At 41.8% G+C, this 19233-nt stretch overlaps 1 protein-coding gene across 2 annotated transcripts in view; it reads left to right on the plus strand.

Annotated features, from left to right (window-relative positions):
* Positions 1-4398: 4398 nt before the first annotated feature.
* The window catches only part of SLC4A4 (solute carrier family 4 member 4), a 345525-nt gene continuing 330690 nt past the window's right edge, over positions 4399-19233 (plus strand). For both annotated transcript variants that reach the window (XM_061192359.1, XM_061192360.1), the window contains exon 1: positions 4399-4477. The gene's annotated coding sequence lies outside the window, so the exon portion shown is untranslated. The remainder of the gene's footprint in view (positions 4478-19233) is intronic.

Here is a 19233-nt window from a genome sequence, read left to right on the forward strand (position 1 = left end):
AACTGATTCCAGGGCAGCCACTTTAATGAGCATTTGATAGCAATATTGTTTAATAACAAAATAACTACAAGTCAAAACAAGTATTGGCACAAAGAAAATCTCTATTCTGTGTAGCAAAATGTTTATCAGACTTCCACCAATGAGCCATGTGTTTAAAAAGAAGCTGATATTGAGAAACATTTCTGATTATTCTTTGAAGTTTGTAGTAAGAGGATATGACATATCTATACTACCTCCTTTTGTTTAGGGCCCCAAATGAGATGTGTATGAATGTTGCAATTTTGTATAACTCCAGGATAAGCATTCAATTATATCTTTCACCCTTTTTTTCTTTTCTAGTAAAATAGAATAATAAAAAACCCCAAATAATAGTTTATGGGCTCTGCTATTTGTTGAAAAAAATGCTTTATAGATAATATTCAGTGACAAGCCATCACTCTCCTTGGTTTATATAAAGAAACTTAAATACAGAGGTCTTTAAGTAAAAAAAAAAATACAGAGGTCCTTATAAAGAGGTGTGACTATACACAATCACACAAAGATTGAGAAAACTCTTTGCGGCAATAATTCTACCTGCAGGTCAGATCTGTGCCCTACTTCTGTGAATAATCGTCACAGGGTCTACTAGTTGCATTACTTTTTAACATACAAACTTCTTGTTTTAGAATCAAAGAGTGCCAAGCTTCTCCAAGACCAGGAATGCCTGGACTGCCTATTTGAAAACCTTCATCTTCATTCTTGCTGGAGACTTTAGGTCGTCAGGAGGTTTCATCACCTGCTGCCACTAGATGGTGCCTGTCATTGAAACAAAGGTTCTTCCTCCCATCTTTGTTTCCTTTAGGTGCCTATAAGGACGTTGGATGATATCAGAGAAACTTGATTGATAAGTAGTGGGTTAGTATTCTAGAAGGTCATTTAGCACAGAGAGTTATTTATTTTATTTTTTAATAAATTTATTTTTTTAATTTAGTTTTGGCTGCGTTGGGTCTTTGTTGCTGTGTGCGGGCTTCTTATTGCGGTGCCATCTCTTGTTGCGGAGCACGGGCTCTAGGCGTACGGGCTTCAGTAGTTGTGGCACGTGGACTCAGTAGTTGTGGCTCGTGGGCTCTAGAGCGCAGGCTCAGTAGTTGTGGAGCATGGGCTTAGTTGCTCTGTGGCATGTGGGATCTTCCTGGACCAGGGCTCGAACCCATGTGCCCTGCGTTGGCAGGTGGATTCTTAATCACTGTGCCACCAGGGAAGCCCCACAGAGAGTTACTTATTAAAAAAAAAAAAATCATTATCCGAAAAGACTACTTATACTGTTTTTCTAATTCCATTAATTTTTTCTGTTCATCCTTCTTGTCACCAAGCTGTGTGAACTCCAGTACAAAATGAACAAATAAATCTTTCTTTGGGCTCATGAGAATCAAGGGACATAATTCAAGGTTTAGGATCAGTGAAAAAAAGATCGCAGGATTCATTGTCCTTGCTCAGAATAGCAATAGCAAAGGTGACCACATGCAGAGATAACGAGAAAAGTTAATGACCTTTCAAAAGAAAAACACATGCATCTCAATTACTGGACAATAATCAATAGGAAAGGAAATGGAACATGCTCTTTTAATTGTGGGATACCAAACATCAAGTAATGAGAAAGATAACAGGTTGTTGGCTTGTTGCCAGTGACAGCTCTTTTTCTCATTAATTTAAGGTACACACAAAACCTCAGCCCAAAGTGCTCTAATTCCCTCTCTGCCTCCCACTCCACACTCCAGCGCATACTCTTTCAGGGTAAAATTTTGTCAATCTTGATAGTGAAATGCCTTCAGGGGTTACTTATTTGGTTTGTGTGAAGGACAGTTTGATATATTTTGTAGCAGAATATTGGAAAACATAAGCTTCTTGGATTTTTCCTTTCCCAAACAGTCACCAACGCTGACCATTCATGGCTGGTTCACGATTATAATGAGAAATTGTCAGCTATGTTGAAATACATAATCCACAGTGTGAGAAACTGCTGAACAGCAGTTGTAAATTCTTAATACAAAAGTGTCTTCTCTTTTCCTGTGAGCTTACTTTGGGGTTGCTGATTCTTGCTAACTGTGTGCTCAGGTACTGAAAGTTAATTTTAACATTAGTCTAAAAACAAAATATAACTATGTAGGGAAAACCTTTAAAGCTAAAAAGAAAAACAAAATCTTCTGTTTTGAATTTCCCACATCACTGCAGTGGGTCATGTTGACTGTGTGAGCATATATGTGAGCCAGATGTAACAACAGCCAGACACACAACATTAATGCAATTTAATTTTAAACATTAGACAGCTTCTGGTAGTTCCTAGTGTCTCCTGAGCATTGACTAAGGATTTTAAACACACTAAGTTTTTTAAAAAGATACGAGTATATACCTGCTTCCCAAGCACTGGTGAGGTACAATAGATCTATTCCAGTTTTAAATACTGGCAAGAAAAGTCTTTTCCCCTGGGACTTCCCTAATGGCACAGTAGTTAAGAATCTGCCTGCCAATGCAGGGGACATGGGTTCAAGCCCTGGTCCAGGAAGATCCCACATGCCGTGGAGTATGACCGCCACAACTACTGAGCCTGCGCTCTAGAGCCCGCGAGCCACAACTACTGAGCCCGTGTGCCACAACTACTGAAGCCCGCGCCTAGAGCCTGCGCTCCGCAACAAAGAGTAGCCCCACCCCCTCCTCCTCGCAACTAGGGAAAAGCCTGCAGGCAATGAAGACCCAACAAAGACAAAAAAAAAAAAAAAAGCCTTGTCCCCAAATTATTTCCCTCCAGATTCCCCCCCCCACCCCGGTCTTATTAATTACAGCTTAGCACTGAAGGAAGGTTTGGAACCAAATCTTTGGAGCAGGTTGTCAGTATGTGATATTATTTCTCTTGGGCTTTATGTGTTTTGGTGGCTATCCTCAAAGATGCAGTTTGGTCAGTGACTTCCACATGTATATTATATATATAATATGTATTAATAGGCTTATATAGAGTTACGTCATATACCATGCGGCTCAAATCCATTAAGAGGCTTCTCTCTAGCAGTACTCAAAACATTAGATGGTGTCTGTGCTGACGGTCTGTTTATAGCTTAAGGGTCTACTTAACTGATCACGATGGGGCTGGGTCATTGATATATTATTAGTAGTATGTGCTTGGCAAAGGGGACTTAAACTCTAATTGGCCTTAGGAACACAGTAAATACAATAATCCGTTTATATCCTCAAGAAACTCCCTTGGATGGCTTAAAGATGTTTCCCAAACTGCTTGAGGACGACAGAAGTCCAGTGACATAAGCGAAGGACAAGGTTGAGAGCCGTGCTCTCCCCAGACATCCTCTGCTAAAGGTGTACGATGTCTTAATACTGTGTGCTGGCAGCACTCTCTCTACCTATATTCCTCAAGTTTTATAAAGTAGCGTCAAGACTGACCTGGGGCTGGGAAATGCCAGCAACTTCAGTTCTGCAAGAGAGAATAAGCTCTCCCCAGCGGGGAACTCTAGCGAATAGGACAAAAAGCTGGTCCTCGCAGCCCGCTCAGGGCGTGAGAGAGAGGGAACCCAGGAAGGCGAAGGCGTCGGGTCGGGAGCCGGGTCCTCGGTCAGCTCCAGCCGGGCGCTGCGAGCAGAGCCGGGGCCCCCGGCAGAGGCGGTGCGGCCCGAGGCCCCTCCCCGCCGCCGCCGCCGCCGCCGCCGCCACCGCCGCCGAAGCCCGGGCTGCTGACGCCGAGCGGCGGCCCGGAGCGGTGGGGGCCGGGCGGGCGGGAGCGAGGGCAGGGCAGGGGGCCGGCCGAGGCCAGTCGCGGCTTTAAATATGGATCGCGGGCTCGCGCTCGTGGCACAACCTCCGCCACCGCCGCTTTCTCCGATCCCCCCGCCCTCCCCGGGCTCGCTCCCGAGGGGCGTCCAGGCCGGGCACCGCCGCTGCAGTGTTAGTTACTGGCAGAAACGTCGGCGATCCCCATAAATATACAGGAGCTGCAGAAGGCAAAGTAGAGTAGACGCCCGCGCTCTCCCACACTCACTGGCCGCTCACCACGCGGGCCGTGTAGATATCTACCCTCCGCGCTGTCCCCCCCCTTTTCTCGCGGGCCGTTCAGGTTCCCGTCCTGCCGCCTCCGAGGACCATTCCGCCCCAGCGCCCTCGCCCCGTCCTCGCCTCCCTCCGCTCCGGAGCGCGCACCCACCCGGGCGGCAAAGTTGTGACTACTTGGGCGCGGGTGGCTCGCGCCCCGCTCGCTCCGCGCCTCGCACCAACTTCCCGCGGTTCGGCCCCGCCGCGCCCCGAGCCCGCGCCTCCGGGGATCCCGCGGGCCCCCAGCTTCCAGCCCCGGCGGCGCGCCGGGCAGCGCTTCGGTGGCGGCGGCGGCGGCGGCGGCGGCGGCGAAGGCGGCGAAGGCGGCGAAGGCGGCGGCGGCGGCAGCTGCAGCCCCACACTCAGCCGCCAAACTGGAGGAGCGACGGAAGCCGGACCCCAGGAGGTGAGCGCCCGGCCGGGGCCGGGGAGGGAGGGTCGGCCGAGTCCCCCACCTCCCGGCGATGGCGGGCGCTGGGGCGGCGGGCGCTGGGGCGGCGGGCCCGGGGCAGGTCCCGGAGGGGCTCAGGCGGCCTCTGGCGCGCGCCGGGAGGGAGAGAGGTCAGTTGCTGGCCGGGCATCCCCGGGGCTGGGCGCTGGCGGAGTGTGCAAGACGAGGACGCGGAAAAGTACTTTTTTTCTTCTTCGCGTTTAGAGGAAGAGTTTGGGTGGTCCTGTTTTTCCCCCACTGTAAAGCCCTCAGCGCGTAACCCGGCGTTGCCGCCCGGTCTGGGGGGCCACTGTACCCCGCGGGCTGGGCTCCGGCGCAGTGACACGTGTGTTCCTGTGAGCCTGGGTGGCCCCAGTGTGGCTGGGCACCTGCTTGAGAGGGTAACATCCCCAAACCCACTAGCGGGGGAGGCTTGGGGGGGGAACTTTAGGTGCCGCCGAGACCGCGGCCCCCACTTCACTGCCAGCTCTGAGATGGAGCATTCACATCTTTCCCTGGCACGCCGAAAGCGGGGGTGAGTCAGGCAGATTCTCTGCAAGTGGCACACACACAATTATTTGCAATGGATTTGGAAAGGGTAGGCAGAGGTTAAACTGGGATTTCTCTTGGCCGGCGACAGTGGAGCTCTTCCTCAGGTACTGGGCATCATGTGCGTCTTGGCAAGAAGAGGTGATTTCTTTTTTCTTAAGTGCATTTTACCCAGCCTTTGCCAGTACGTTAATAAGAGTCACCAAAGGAAGGCAGGAGTTGGGAACTACATCAGCAAACTGCAGCAAGCACCACAAGCAGGAAAGTTATTAAAGAACAAAAGAACAGCAACAACAAAAAAACCCGGAACTTGACATGAGAGATGGAGAAGGAAGCCATTCTACCTCTGTTCTACCATCGTAAACCATTTTTTAAAAAAGTTCCATGTAAAACTTCTGTTTTGTCCACCCCTCATTCCTTCTCCAGGCCTTGCCTTCATAATTGGCCTGCACCAAGCTCTTTCCAGGCTTGACGATGAAGAGCACTTTATAATTCTGGTTTACCCTCCTCATTTCTTTTCCCATTTCACTTCAGTGCTGGAGAAAGTTACTCCCAATGGGAAATCATGAACACTGGCCTGTGCCAAACACACATTGTCTCAAATCCTGGAACAATTCCTTTCCTAAGAGACACTGCATTGTAACATATTTCCCTTTTTCTCATGTATCTGGGACGTGGAGTTCGAATACTACCTGAATTAAATTTAAGTGTACATTGCTCAATAGGGCTTAGTTTTTCATTTTGATTTGAATAGATTGTTCAAAGCAGTTAGAGCAGTATTCAGTCGCTTCTTATGGCCAATGTAATGTCTTTTGAAAAGGTTTCTGACTTAAGAACTCTCTTCCTTGTATCCATCACATTAACATTTAAGTAATTTTCATGGTCATTATGGCACTTAGATTGAGGTTATTAGTATAACTTCAATCAAAGAAAGCATGTCTACTTCTTTTTCTATAGCTTTAACAACTGGGGAAAAAAAACTTTTACTTTCATTTTAAAGTTAAATGTAGTGATAGGATTCTGTTCTCTTTCTATTACATCTTGAAATTGAATAGTTTTAACTTTATCTCAGGGTCTCTGATAAGATGACAACAAACTCCCACATATATGGATAGAGAGAGGAAAGTAGTACTCTTATGAACTCTTGAGGCATAGGGTATTTATCAGAGTGGAGGTGAGAGGGATAAGATGGGATATTTTGAAAGTTTCAGGCATGTCTACCTTTGTGAAAACAGAAAACTAAGAATCCCCCAACATTTTGCATGAAGCTGTTTTCAAAATGAGGTTTTGAGTATCATTTAATGTTTAGGGGTCATTCTGGAGCCTTACTAAAATATATGTATCTCTTTTAGTTCATTTTGTTAACATAAAATGGCTTTAAATGTTTGAATGTTAGTGTTATTAGTTTAGTCTTTTAAATGATTAGAATATGTTTTGGGTTTAGAACAGTGTGTGAAAGTAGTACAGGGAATCATATTTAGAGAAAACATTGTGATAGAAACGGGTAACCTTTGGGACAACTTCCAGCACACTCTGGTGGTAATTTCATTTTTCACTTAGCTCCGGCAAGTATAATTTTAAGGTTCTGATCCCTTGTTCTGATAACAAGGTGGATAGTCAGGCCATAGCTTACATCTTAAAGAAAACACAGCACTTAAGGAAAGGAAATACACATAAGTTTTTGAATCATGTAGATAATCAGGTTTCTCTGCCTGCCTCTGAGGGCGCTGCAGTCCGCGAGGACTACTGTTGTTAGGGGAGAGAGTCCTGTGAGAATTCACTGCTACTTAAGTGTGGCAACACACATCATCTACTTGTTTTGGAGCGTTTCTGTGTTCGTTTTTAATGTGAATAGAAGCCAAGACTGGAGTTGATAGCTATAAAGATTGGGAGTGGAAAGAACAAACTGAGAAGAGAAAAATCTAATGATGATGAAAGTTTCTAAGGAGGTTTTCCTTGATTGCTAAATGGAAAGAATCAGGGCACATGATTTGATGGGACAAAAGAAGCTGTAAGCGGAACACCTATCTTGGTTCTCACTGTTGCTGCAGTTTCTCAGGCCAACCTGTGATTTATGACATTTATCTATGTTCGGGGAGCCATTTAGCAAAACACATAGTTTAGGAACATCCAGGAAGTTAGTAAGACTTTTACAAAACTAAACTAGATCTTGCTGCTTTCAGGAACTTTTTGCATAATGCAGGAATTCTAAGGGAGGGGAAGAATAATGTTTTTTTCATATAAGGTCAGGGCTAAGTTGTATTTCACATACACTTTTGCATTTCTCCCAAGCGCTAAGCATTTGATATGTTTATGTCACAAGTAGAAAATATGCTGCTGTTCTTCTAACATTAAGATGATATTTTATATCCCCTGTAGCGCACACCGTTAGTTATTTTTGCAGCAGTGGAGATGGATTCTTTTCACCCACCTTTTACCCAGTTCTTTTGTCTGATGTACATTTACACACATGCACATAGCACAGGTGCATGAATAATACTCATTTGTAGAGGTAGCCGATTTTATTTTATCTGAAACCATATTTATGACTGTCATAATGATTTTGTGGCAATGACTTTTATTGCATTTCTCTAGTCTCAGCAGTGCAATGGCATTTCAAACAAGGCATCAAAAGGACAGCCAGCTATGAATGGTGATGGATTTATTTACCTGCTGTGACAAAGAAGAGAGACAACTTTTTCTTCCAGTCTTCTTCATGATGTTCATAATTTCATCCCTCAATGATAAGGTCTTACTTGCCTTTGGATTAAGTTATGTGTTCGAAAAGATGGTGATAGAACTAATAATGGTGAAACCATGTACATCTATAGTTGTTTTCAGAAGCCAAAACATCCATCTTTTTCTTCTTCCCTGCAAATTAAGTAGATGTAAGGGATTATCATGCTTGTTGAAAAGATGAGGAAGCTAAGACACAGCGAACTTTGTATGCTTTTCTTAAACTAAGCGGAAAATTATTGGTGGAGGTGGGAATGAACATTTCATCTTTGAACTAGTGACGCCTGTTTATTGAATGACTGTTATCAAATGAACGAGTATTGTTTTAGTCACAGCTTTTAAGATACTAAAGCAGATGAACATTGATCCTGGTGTAAAGTGAGAGTTTCCGTTCCTGTAGGTAATTCTGTTCAGCGGAGGCACCCACCTGTCTCCTCTTTAGTTCAGGTCCTGCAGTGCCCACGGGTGAAGCTTTCAGTTTGTGTGTGCCCGTTCTAGCTCCAGGCTTGAGAGCTAACTTTTGTTTTTCATGGGGAATGGATACAGAAAGAAGTTACATGAAATTAGGATGTAAAAGGAAATAATCACCAACTAGTATTTCAAGGTTTTTGTTTTTTTTTTTTTGACTTTGTGGATTTTTTTCTTTTTTTTTTTTTTAACATCTTTATTGGAGTATAATTGCTTTACAGTGGTGTGTTAGTTTCTGCTTTATAACAAAGTGAATCAGTTGTACATATACATATGTTCCCATATCTCTTCCCTCTTGCGTCTCCCTCCCTCCCACCCTCCCTATCCCACCTCTCTAGGTGGTCACAAACCACCTAGCTGATCTCCCTGTGCTATGCGGCTGCTTCCCTTTGTGGATTATTGTGTAGAAAAAGAGTATCCTTTGTTTCACTTGAATTTCTGTATTGGAAACATTAAAAAAGTTTTAAATAAAACTTTTAGTATACTTTTTTGGGGGATTTGAAAAATCAAAATTAATAAAAATACAAAATGAGTAAGGAATATATTCTTTGAAACTGATATGATGTTCTATGAGTGACACAATTAGAAAAACTGTTCATAATGTCTTGGGTAAGAAGTTAGCAGTTGGACTAACAATGCAGGGGACACGGGTTCGAGCCCTGGTCGGGGAAGATCCCACATGCCGTGGAGCAACTAAGCCTGTGCGTCACAACTACTGAGCCTGCACTCTAAAGCCCTTGAGCCGCAACTGCTGAGCCCGCATGCCACAACTACTGAAGCCCACGCACCTAGAACCTGTGCTCCACAGCAAGAGAAGCCACTGCAATGAGAAGCCCGTGCACTGCAACAAAGAGTAGCCCCCGCTAGCAGCAGCTAGAGAAAGTCCGGACGCAGCAGTGAAGACCCAACGCAGCCAAAAAAGAAAAAAAAAAGTTAGCAGTTTCTTTTCTTTTTTATAAATATATTCACTGCCTGATATTCTCTTATACTATTTGCAAATAAGTAAACTTGTGGGATCTGGAATTTTATGTTTGTTAATTCTAGCTTTGGCCTGGAGACCTAGTATTCACGGATAGGGCCTAGTAACAACTCCATCTATTTGGAACTCCTATATTTGGCATATTCTTCAGCAAAACAGCCTCTGAGCAGGCAAAATAGAGGGTTAAAAAAAAAGACATCATTAAAGAGGATTCACTTTACTTATAGGACATCTCTCAGATTCTGTTTACTCTTTTAATTCAGATACAGTTCCAGCAGCTGATGATAACATTTCTAATCCTACAGCAAACGGTAAACTACAAATTAGAAGATAGAAATGGCCTGATACTGGCAGTTGCATGGATAACATTGACAAGTGCCAGAGAACAGCTTGGTAGTAAAGGAAGAGGTAGACTAACTCCTAATAGCAGATGTAAGAATGAAAGGAAGCCTGGTGGTTTGGACTCTACGCTGCCCTGATAGCATCACTTCATACATTCCCTTCCCCCTCCTCCCCTTTCTCCTTCCCTTCTTTCTTTTCTTTCTCCTTCCCGTCTTCCTATCTATTTACATTTTTATTGAAATGTAACATGTGTATAGAAAAGTATGCATGCCATTAAATTATAAGTAAATAGCTCAGTGATTTACCTAAGTGAATACAGCCTTGACCCAGCACCAAAGCCAAGATGTAGACCATTGTCAGCAGCCAGAAGGCCCCTCCTTCCTCCCTGCCAAGAGTAGCTTCCCTCCTGACTTCTGGGACTGCAGGTTACTTTTACCTTTTATTGAATTTTCTACCAGAAAAGTTGTATATCCTTGTGCCTGCCTGCTTTTGCTCAGCGTTACGTTTGTAAGAATCATTCACGTTTTGTGCATAGCAACAGTTTGTTTATTCTCATTGCATTATAGTGTTCCACTTTATAAGAATGCCACAATTTATTCATGATGGACTCTTGAATAAATTCACTCTTGATGGACATTTGAGTTTTTTTCCGGTTTTTGGTTATTATGCAAAGTGCTGCTCTGAGCATTATTACGTATGTCTTTTGGTAAATGTGGGAATTTGGGATGTGTGTGTTGTGAGGTGAATTGGTGAGCCAGACTTAGTAGATAGTGCCTTCCTTCAAAAGTGGTACCAGCATCTTATGAGAGTTTTGGCTGCCCCACATCCTTACAAACAGCTGGTATCATCTCTTTTTAATTTTAACCATTCTAGTGGATGTATAGTGGTATCACATTGTGGTTTTAATTTACATTTCCCAGAGTACTTTTTGTACCTTTTTATATGTTGATTGGCTTTTGTTTTTCTTTTGTGAAGTACTAGTTCAGGGCTTTTACTCATGGAGTTTCTGCCCAGTATGTTATCCCAAGTTACAGATTTTAGTACTTGTGGGGTAAACTTACCTTATTTGTTTAGAAAGCTAAGCTAACCAGACAAACTCGTTCATCAGTGTTTCTGTATAATAAATAAAATAAACGGGTGAAGAGATTGGAAACATCTTTTTTTTTTTTAAGTGAAAGTGAGTTTATTCAGAGATACACATTCCATAGGCAGAATGTGGTCCATCTCAGAAGGTGAGAGCAGCCCAGGGGTATAGGGTTGTTAGTTTTTATGGGCTGGGTTATTTCATAGGCTAACAAGTGAGAGGATCATTCCACCTATTTTGGGGAAGGGGCGGGGATTTCCAGGAATTGGGCCACTGCCCACATTTTGCCCCTTTACGATCAGCCTCTGGACTGGCACCTGTGGGTGTGTCATTTAGCATATGCTAATGTATTATGATGAACATATACTGAGGTTCAAGGTCTCCTGGAAGTCGAATCTTGCAACATCTTGGGCCTAGTCGGTTCTAACCAGCTTTTGTAGTATCCTGTTTGATTAGAAACATTTTGAACTTGTAAACACCGTAGTCTGGATCTGTGAAACTGTGTCCTTAAAAAAAACAACTTTAACACAACATTCGAAACCATACAGAATGTGTCCTCTGTGCTTACCATAAAAGTAGAGTACCTTGTTATGTGGTATTGCCCAGTGACTGATGGAAATGTGCATTTGGAAGGTATGAGTTGGAGACCAGGCTCTATTATTTGTGAGCTGTTTGATTCGGAGAATTTAGAAAATCATCTGTAATAGATCTCTTGTTTTTTTCATTATTAAAATGGCTGTAAAACCTAATTCATTAGAGGTATTATGGGAGACAGATGAGGTGGTATTTATAAAACCTTGCTCAGAACTGTAAATGGCTATACATATTTTAGTTATTTTATTATTGTTGTTGTGTTCTAAACCTATCTTACTCTTGAGTTGAATTTCCAACACTGAGAGCAGTTCCTGACATAGTAATAGATGCTTGTTTGCTGAATGAATGAACAACACACTTAAGCACCCTTTTTGAGCTGTTAACTCTGCATGCTTCAAACTGTGTTTTACATTTTTTTCTCTAGAACTTTTACTTTTTATTGCTAAAGCTGAGTTGGGAACAGGGTTTATTAAACATCAGCTTGAAAAATTGAGTCTAGTAGCCAGCAGCTTGAGATCACCCGTTTCACTATGTAGCTCATATCAAATTTATGCCCCCAAATAACACACACAGGACCTGGAGAATCCTTGAAAATGATTATAGTGCTCTTTACCCCATGGGTGAGCCCCCAGAGCTTACACACGGAATATTTTTTGCTTCTATAATTAGAATGCTGGCCAACAATTTCCAGATTTAAAATCTTGTAGTGGGTTTTCCAGTGCTGATACCTTGGAAACCATGTTTTGTGAAAAATGGAATATTTAAAGATGAATAACAGCTGAAAACTGGAGCTTATAGAGAGCCCTTTCAGCTTAGTATGTTAAGGTGGTTCTCAGATATGTTGATTCTATTATCAGAAGCAAACATGCAGCATATACCTTATGAACATTTGTGTAAAGCAGCGATTCTTAATCCCTTGAAAGGTCTGATTCTCAACTTTGGTTTGACTTTCTGATCCTCCTTTTTCTTCCTAGGAAAAGGAGTTTAGTGCCCTATATTTATATTTAAATGAAATAGAATGAAAATTTGTATGATTTTTTTTGGGACAATTACATGGTAAACAACAGTAGGTATCCCTTTGCAAAATCAGGCTTGCAGCAGAAGAAACTTGGACTTTGATATGGAAATCTAATTAGGTTTTCTTACCCAAAGACTGATTTTTTTCCCTTTTTTCTTATATTTGAGTTTTTTTCTTTTCTTTTGAGAGCTGGTTGTGGTAGTGTTGGTTGGTTGGCTTTTATCATTTAAGTATAACTGTGTTGTGGTACTCAGATTACTGAGTATCTAACATGTATTGCTTCAGAATAACATAAGTCAGTCTACATTTTATGAGGACGTTTACATTTTAGGTAGCATCCCTCGTTATGTGCTTGACCCGAATGTGGCTGCTTTCGGGTGATTTACTGGACAAATGGAATCATCTGGAATAGTAGACAACTTTTGTTTTCTTGTTACAGATATAATGCTATGGAAAATTGAAATAAATACAAAGGGTAATTATAGTGAGTCTTGTTAAACTACTGTTTTAAAAATAGTGAATTTCAGAAAACCTCATCTTCTGTTCTGGGTGATTTCATCCCTGTGAGAAGTTAAAGTGGGTCCTTTAAAAACAAAAGCACCCAGGCATGTCTGGTTATTGCTGTGTTAAAAGCTGGAAGCAGGACTCCTCCCTTTGGTGTCTACTCAGCACATGTGACTTTAAAAAGAAATTGATGCTATGGATTTAGGGAAGAACAACTATTTAAAGAATAGGATCGTGACAACTATAGTATCTAAGCTGATATCCCATGAGAGTGGAGTGAGATTAGCTCTTCCATATCTCCTGCTTTTCAGCATGGAAATCTGTTGTCTCTATGTCCTGATGGGGAGATTCCTAATGTCTTGAACACAAACCAGGCTTTGGTACCTTCTACCCCAGAATGATCATGAATGAAGTTCTGAAAGTGCTATTTGTGAAACATGTTTGTTCTGAGTGAGGACTGAGTGAGATCATCAGCCTGGAAGTTTGACTGTATCTTGAGTGCTGATGGCTGCCCCCTCGAACCCTCCCCTTGCGTGTTGCATGTTGACTGCAGCTGCAGCGAGACCTCCCAGCAGAACTGCTTCAGAAATGCCTTCATTCCTTTGACCTCTAGAGACTGTGTCCTTAGGAATGTGAGATGAGCGCTCATGATGTTAGCAGAGAGTAGGGCCTCATGTTAGGAGTTGGCTAAAGTACTGATTACAATCACCTTTAGAAAATTGCTGAGCGTTAACAGATTGAGAAGAAACACACAGCTCACACGTTTGCAGTTTTACAAGTTGATTTAGATAAATGAGATTAGATAATTTCCCTTGAAAAGTACATTAAGAGATGAAACTAAAACACCCATCCAGAAACATCAGAAGAAAATATAATTCAGGCACTCCCACTTTTTCCTGCCAAAACATTAGGCAGTGAATTGTACACTCTATTTGATCACTTTATTGCTTACTGCTCCGCACTGCCCTCTGTTTCATATGTGTTCATGTTGTCTTCCTACACTTTCTGCTTCCTCACTGTAAGAATTGTGTCAGGGTATCTTTTGTGGTCCTCACAGTGGATAGCATATTTTATAGTGAAAATACTTATTTAGTGGAATTATAATTAGTTACTTAAAAAATCTGGACAGACCAATCAGATGCCCAGTCATTACACTCAATTTAATCTAAAGTCTATTTCTTCTCAAGAAATTCCTCCAGTGTAGTAGCTCTGATCATTGCTGTTAGGTCTTTCAAATATTTCTTGTGAAATTTGTTGTCATGAAGTTTGGAATCTGGTAACTTTGGGGATGAAACTTTTGTTATTAGGGTTGTGATGTTTTATAGTTCCTTGGAAAAATTACCTAACCGTTCTATTTAGATAGGACTCTATTTTCTCTGTTCTCTGAATTGGACACAGTTTTATGTACTAATTTTTTGAGATTAAAAATGAGTTGCTAGCACTTAAAAAAACTTTTTATTTTGAAATAATTGTAGGCTCACAGGAAGTTAGAAAAATATAGTCCAGTTTTTACATAGCTTTGACCCAGCTTCCCCCAGGGAACACTGCTTTTAAGATTTCTAAAGAGGCATTTACCTAAAAAAAAGTTTAAAAGGAATTGTAATTTTTGTGCCTTCTCTGAAGAATATGTAGCAGATATTGTAAAAAAGGCAAAATTAGGCACATCTAGTACTTTCTGGGTTTCAGTTGGCAAACCTGAATGGGTATCTCCTGTGGTAGGCAAGGGGAGAGTCATTTATTCACTTATGTATTCACATCTGTGAATTTGGTGTTTGCCTCACTCAAATCATTCTTTTATACTGTACTGATCATGTTGAACTACGAGTTTTAAATCCAGATGTTGTTCTCATAAAATCTTTGGAAGATATAATACAAATGTAAATGAGGAAAGTAGGACTCCTCTATGGTACTGCTGTTAGGGCACTGTGATAATACTGGGTTTTATGTAAAGGTGAGAGAATATCATTGCACTATGTATCTATGTGTTAGGTGTATATTATTTGCCTTATAATCTATGTGCCTTATAATATGTGTGAATGCGTAATATACTGAGACATTTTAGAATAGATGTTTCACTTGTTATGTAGAGAATAGTATTTCCAGTGAAATCTCAGTGTTTGATTATTCTTTGGTATATTGATAAATATTACATTTGAACACATACTATTTGAATTCAGTTATCACCTCTTAATAGGGGTCTTTTAATGTTGTATGTCTGTGTTCATCCTTATGAGCCTTACCTATATGGCTCCCTCGAAGGTTTGGTCTTGCACCTCAAGACAGACATAACTGGGAAAGGTCTAGAGAAGTGCACTGCATATCATGAGAATAGGGGGCTGTCTTTAGGAGAACAGACAGAAATTGATTTGAATGCTGTAATCTTGAACAATGAAGTCTGAAAGGAGACCTCACCTACGTCTGAGTCCAAGCCTAGGGAAAGTCATGAACACTGTGCCCCAAATCCAAGAACATCAGTGCTAGGAGGTCCACTTACAACTGAGAGAAACAGGTTTAGAGTTTAAATTTATGTAGTGGCTATTTCTGTGAACAGCATTTTACCCTAAGAGGAGAAACTGGCTTCTCAATAGGCACAGAACAAATCTTTACGTAGATTAAGTATTTATACAATGTAAAAGAGAATATGGCTATGTTTGGTAAATAGACCTCTTTGGACAGTATTCTCTCTTGACGCAGAGCTCTCTCACAGCACTTTGTTTGAGTCACCTATCATTTTGTAGAATGGTTTCTTGCTTTTTGATGTCACTGTCAGATGTCACTGAAGGGTGGTCTAAGGGATTGTGGGTCTGACCTCACATGACGTTTCCTATAAAGTTTACCTGCCTCAGCAGGTCTTATCTCAGCTCTTGTCCTTGACCAGAAGGTACTAGTATAAGTGCATTGTTACACTTGAGGCTATAAAATGATCAAATCATTTAACACTCCCTGTAAAATTTCTCTAAATCAAGTCCACCCCTTGCTGCTGATAAAATAACATTGGGTGTTTCTGAATTAAAACCAACACTTTTGGTTCAGGGTTCATTTGGGATAATTCCACTACTCTGAAAGAGTTTGCTTTCCCAACAAAATGAAATTTATTTTGTAGGTTTAAAAATAGGTGTGTTAGAAACCTTAGATGTAATATTATGTTCACAGATTAAATAGAGAGCTTAGAAAGCCCAATGCCATATATTTCTTTTCGACCCACAGCTTTTAGCTTCTGTGATGGAAGGACTCGGGTGTATGGGCTTGAATAACACAGTGTCTTTTATATAAAAACCAGAGCAGCAGAAAAAACCAAGCTAGAGTACGTGGCTCAGGCTTCAAGCAGGTTGCTGGTGGAATAACTTCCTAGTCCTATAGAGACAGTGAGGGTTCTAAGGTGGGTGTCCAGGGATAAGAGATCTATCAGTACCCTGATGATTTGGGGAGCAGTGATGGGATGGTGTGAATGCCTGGTGTGGGCAATAGGTACCATGGGTTGCAGTGTGTGGAATCAAAGGAGGGGAAATCATATTTTGAGGAGCCCATTTCTGGGAAATTGTGAATCTGTCTGCTTAAATTTCAGGAGTGATCTATTTATCTACTGTCATTAGAGTATGAAGTATTCACTTTAATTGAATTTTCTGATAACTGAAGCTTACCTAATTAAGCGTCCAATTAAAATTGCTAGTGGGAAGCAGCCACATAGCACAGGGAGATCAGCTCGGTGCTTTGTGACCACTTAGAGGGGTGGGATAGGGAGGGTGGGAGGGAGACGCAAGAGGGAGGGGATATGGGGATATATGTATACGTATAGCTGATTCACTTTGTTATACAGCAGAAACTAACACACCATTGTAAAGCAATTATACTCCAATAAAGATGTTAAAAAAAATTGTCTTAAAATATGTTTCTGAATTGCACACACTTACCTCCTTTCTTAACAATCTATTGAATATAATTTTCCCTTTTGTTCATCTCTCATGGTCATTATATAGTTCAGTGATGCTCTTTGGGCTGGAGATGTGTGGAGCTATTGCTCCTGTGCCAAGTGTTCCCATATTGCTGTGCTTTATACATTCTTTTGCTTATCCTTTATGTTGTAAAGAGGGTGTCTTAGCTGTGTCTAAACAGGGATTGAGGATCTTGCTATTTGCTTATATGGTGGGCAGTGACCCCCAAAGTATCTGTTCTCATGAGTTGAACATATATGAGGAAATGCTGTTTTGACTAGAGGCCATGACGAGAGAGGGGAATGGAGGGTACTGTGCCCTAGGGAGGAGGCCTTAGCCATATTGAGAGAGAGAGAGAGACTGTAAGACAAAGCTGAAGGACCCATTTTCATGAGGTGGTCTGAGAAGTGTGGGCCGGGAGAGGGCTGCTTCAGGATCCAGGTAGCAGAGTGTAGCTCTGGGGTGATGGTGCCTGAGGCAGTAGCTGTGGGCGTCAGTGCCTTGAAGGTTTAAAGCATTAGGAGACCCGGAGAGAGCATCCTGGGCAGAAAAGTGGCATCCTCCAGTAGTCACTGGCCTTCAGTGAAGAGGCCCAAATAGAAGGTCATGAAAGGACTGGTGGTGAGCACGACTGACAGACTCCAGAAATGAGAGAAGGTTGCTGAGATCCACCAGTCCTGTGGCAAATTTCGGTTATTGTTACCAAGACCTCTTTGTAGCTACAGGTATTGAGGCCTGTGGAAACTTCCATTGAGCTTGTTTTCTGAATCTGGATTACTGTCAGGATTTCAATGTGCTGTTTATGAGCATGGACTCTGGAGCCAGAGTGCCTGGGCTTGAGCCCTGCCTCCAGGACGGTCTTAGGTTGGGTTCCCTGGGAAACGGGTTCTGATTGGGCAGGAAGTTTATTGGGGCTTGGCGCTGAGGTGTAATACCTGTGAGGGAGTGAAGGAAGTTAGATTGGGCAGAAGGAGGAGTTGAAGTCGATTCGATGGTAGCAAAGGCTTCTGCTATCCCATCAGGAGCTCTGGAGCTGAGGAGACCCTACAGAGTTGCCTCATCTTGAGGTAAGGGAGCCAGGCCTTTTTACCCCGTGTCAACCAGTCGTGAGATGTGGGCTGCCCTTGGACAGGGCACTGACTTTGAATCAGGTGGCTCTCTAGAGCAAGACTGAGCTGGGCGTTGTCAGTCACCCAACGTTCCCACGGGGAAGCCGTTCCTTTGTGAGGGGGAGATCTTGGTGATACAGCATGGCTCCCAAATCCTTAGTGCTCCAGCTCTTCATCTGAATCCTTTGAGTCCCAGGCTTTCAGTAAGTTAATATATGTGAAATGCTTAGAAAAGTTTGTAGCACATAGTATGATTTAGGTGTTCATACCTGACTTCATCACCTCTACCTTTCCTTTATAATACGGTTCTTTTAATACAATTTGAGTTTGAAAGCTAATGCTCTCATTGTTAATTTTTTCTAATTTTCTTTGCAAGAGGAAAAAGTCTGACAATATCCTTGTAAGAACATTAATTTAGTGTACTATGTATTTTGGTAGTATTCGCATTTTTAATTTTTACTGTAAGAAAGGTGCAAAAGAAATAATCACTGATGATGTAATTGGAAGGATTTGGGCATATGGTGGATGAAATTTTTAGGTAGGGGTGTGTGTGTCATTTTTAGCCTCCCTCAGAGTAACTTAGGTGAGGACCTTCCAAGTTTATGGGACATGGACCCGCCTCTGCTGTTGCGCTGGGGAGTGGTAGAATACAGCAGTTCATGGCCAGGTGATAGTGTCCATCTCAGAAGGTCCCCAGAGTCTTGGTCTTTGTCTTTTCTGTCACTCTGGTTCTAGATCTGAACATTACAACACAATCAGTAAATACAGCATTGCCAACTTAATTAAATTGCTTCATTTCTTAAACATTTCAGAATCATTCTTTTCAACATTTCAGTATTTAAATTCCATAAATATAGAGCGGGTCACCTGGAGTGCTTTAGAAGTTTGGTTTTGATTCAAAGTAATGTTCTCATGGAGGCTCAGTCCCTGCCAATTCATTTCTCATTCACTTGGGGACATGGCTAATTCCTTTGGGCAGTTTCTATCTCCTTTGTGTTTGTATGGATGGAAAACTTTTCATTTGAAATGACTTACTTGATTGACCCCCTACGTACCAGGCAACTATATCATAGTAAGTTGTTTATTTTGCCCTGTTAACATTAAAGCAGTGATAGTTAATTATGTGTGCCACAAAACACTTCTTTAAAACATAAAGTTTGTCTGTTTCTTCTCTTTGCACCAATAGTCCATTATTGGCATATCCTAATAAAGCCAGCACAGCAGAGGAGGAACTACTGTGATACTTCCTTTCATGGAATTTTTTAAAAAAAAGACCTTCCTTGGATTCATTTTCTTCCTTAGTTTTAAGTTTCTTGTAGCTATTCTCAATTTCTTTTAAAGAAATGAGAATATTCGGAGTAAACCATGAAAAATAATTTATCTACATATTTATTATACAGTGAACCATAGATAATGA

This window comes from Eubalaena glacialis, chromosome 5, assembly GCF_028564815.1.
Source record: "Eubalaena glacialis isolate mEubGla1 chromosome 5, mEubGla1.1.hap2.+ XY, whole genome shotgun sequence".
Lineage (NCBI taxonomy): Eukaryota > Metazoa > Chordata > Mammalia > Artiodactyla > Balaenidae > Eubalaena > Eubalaena glacialis.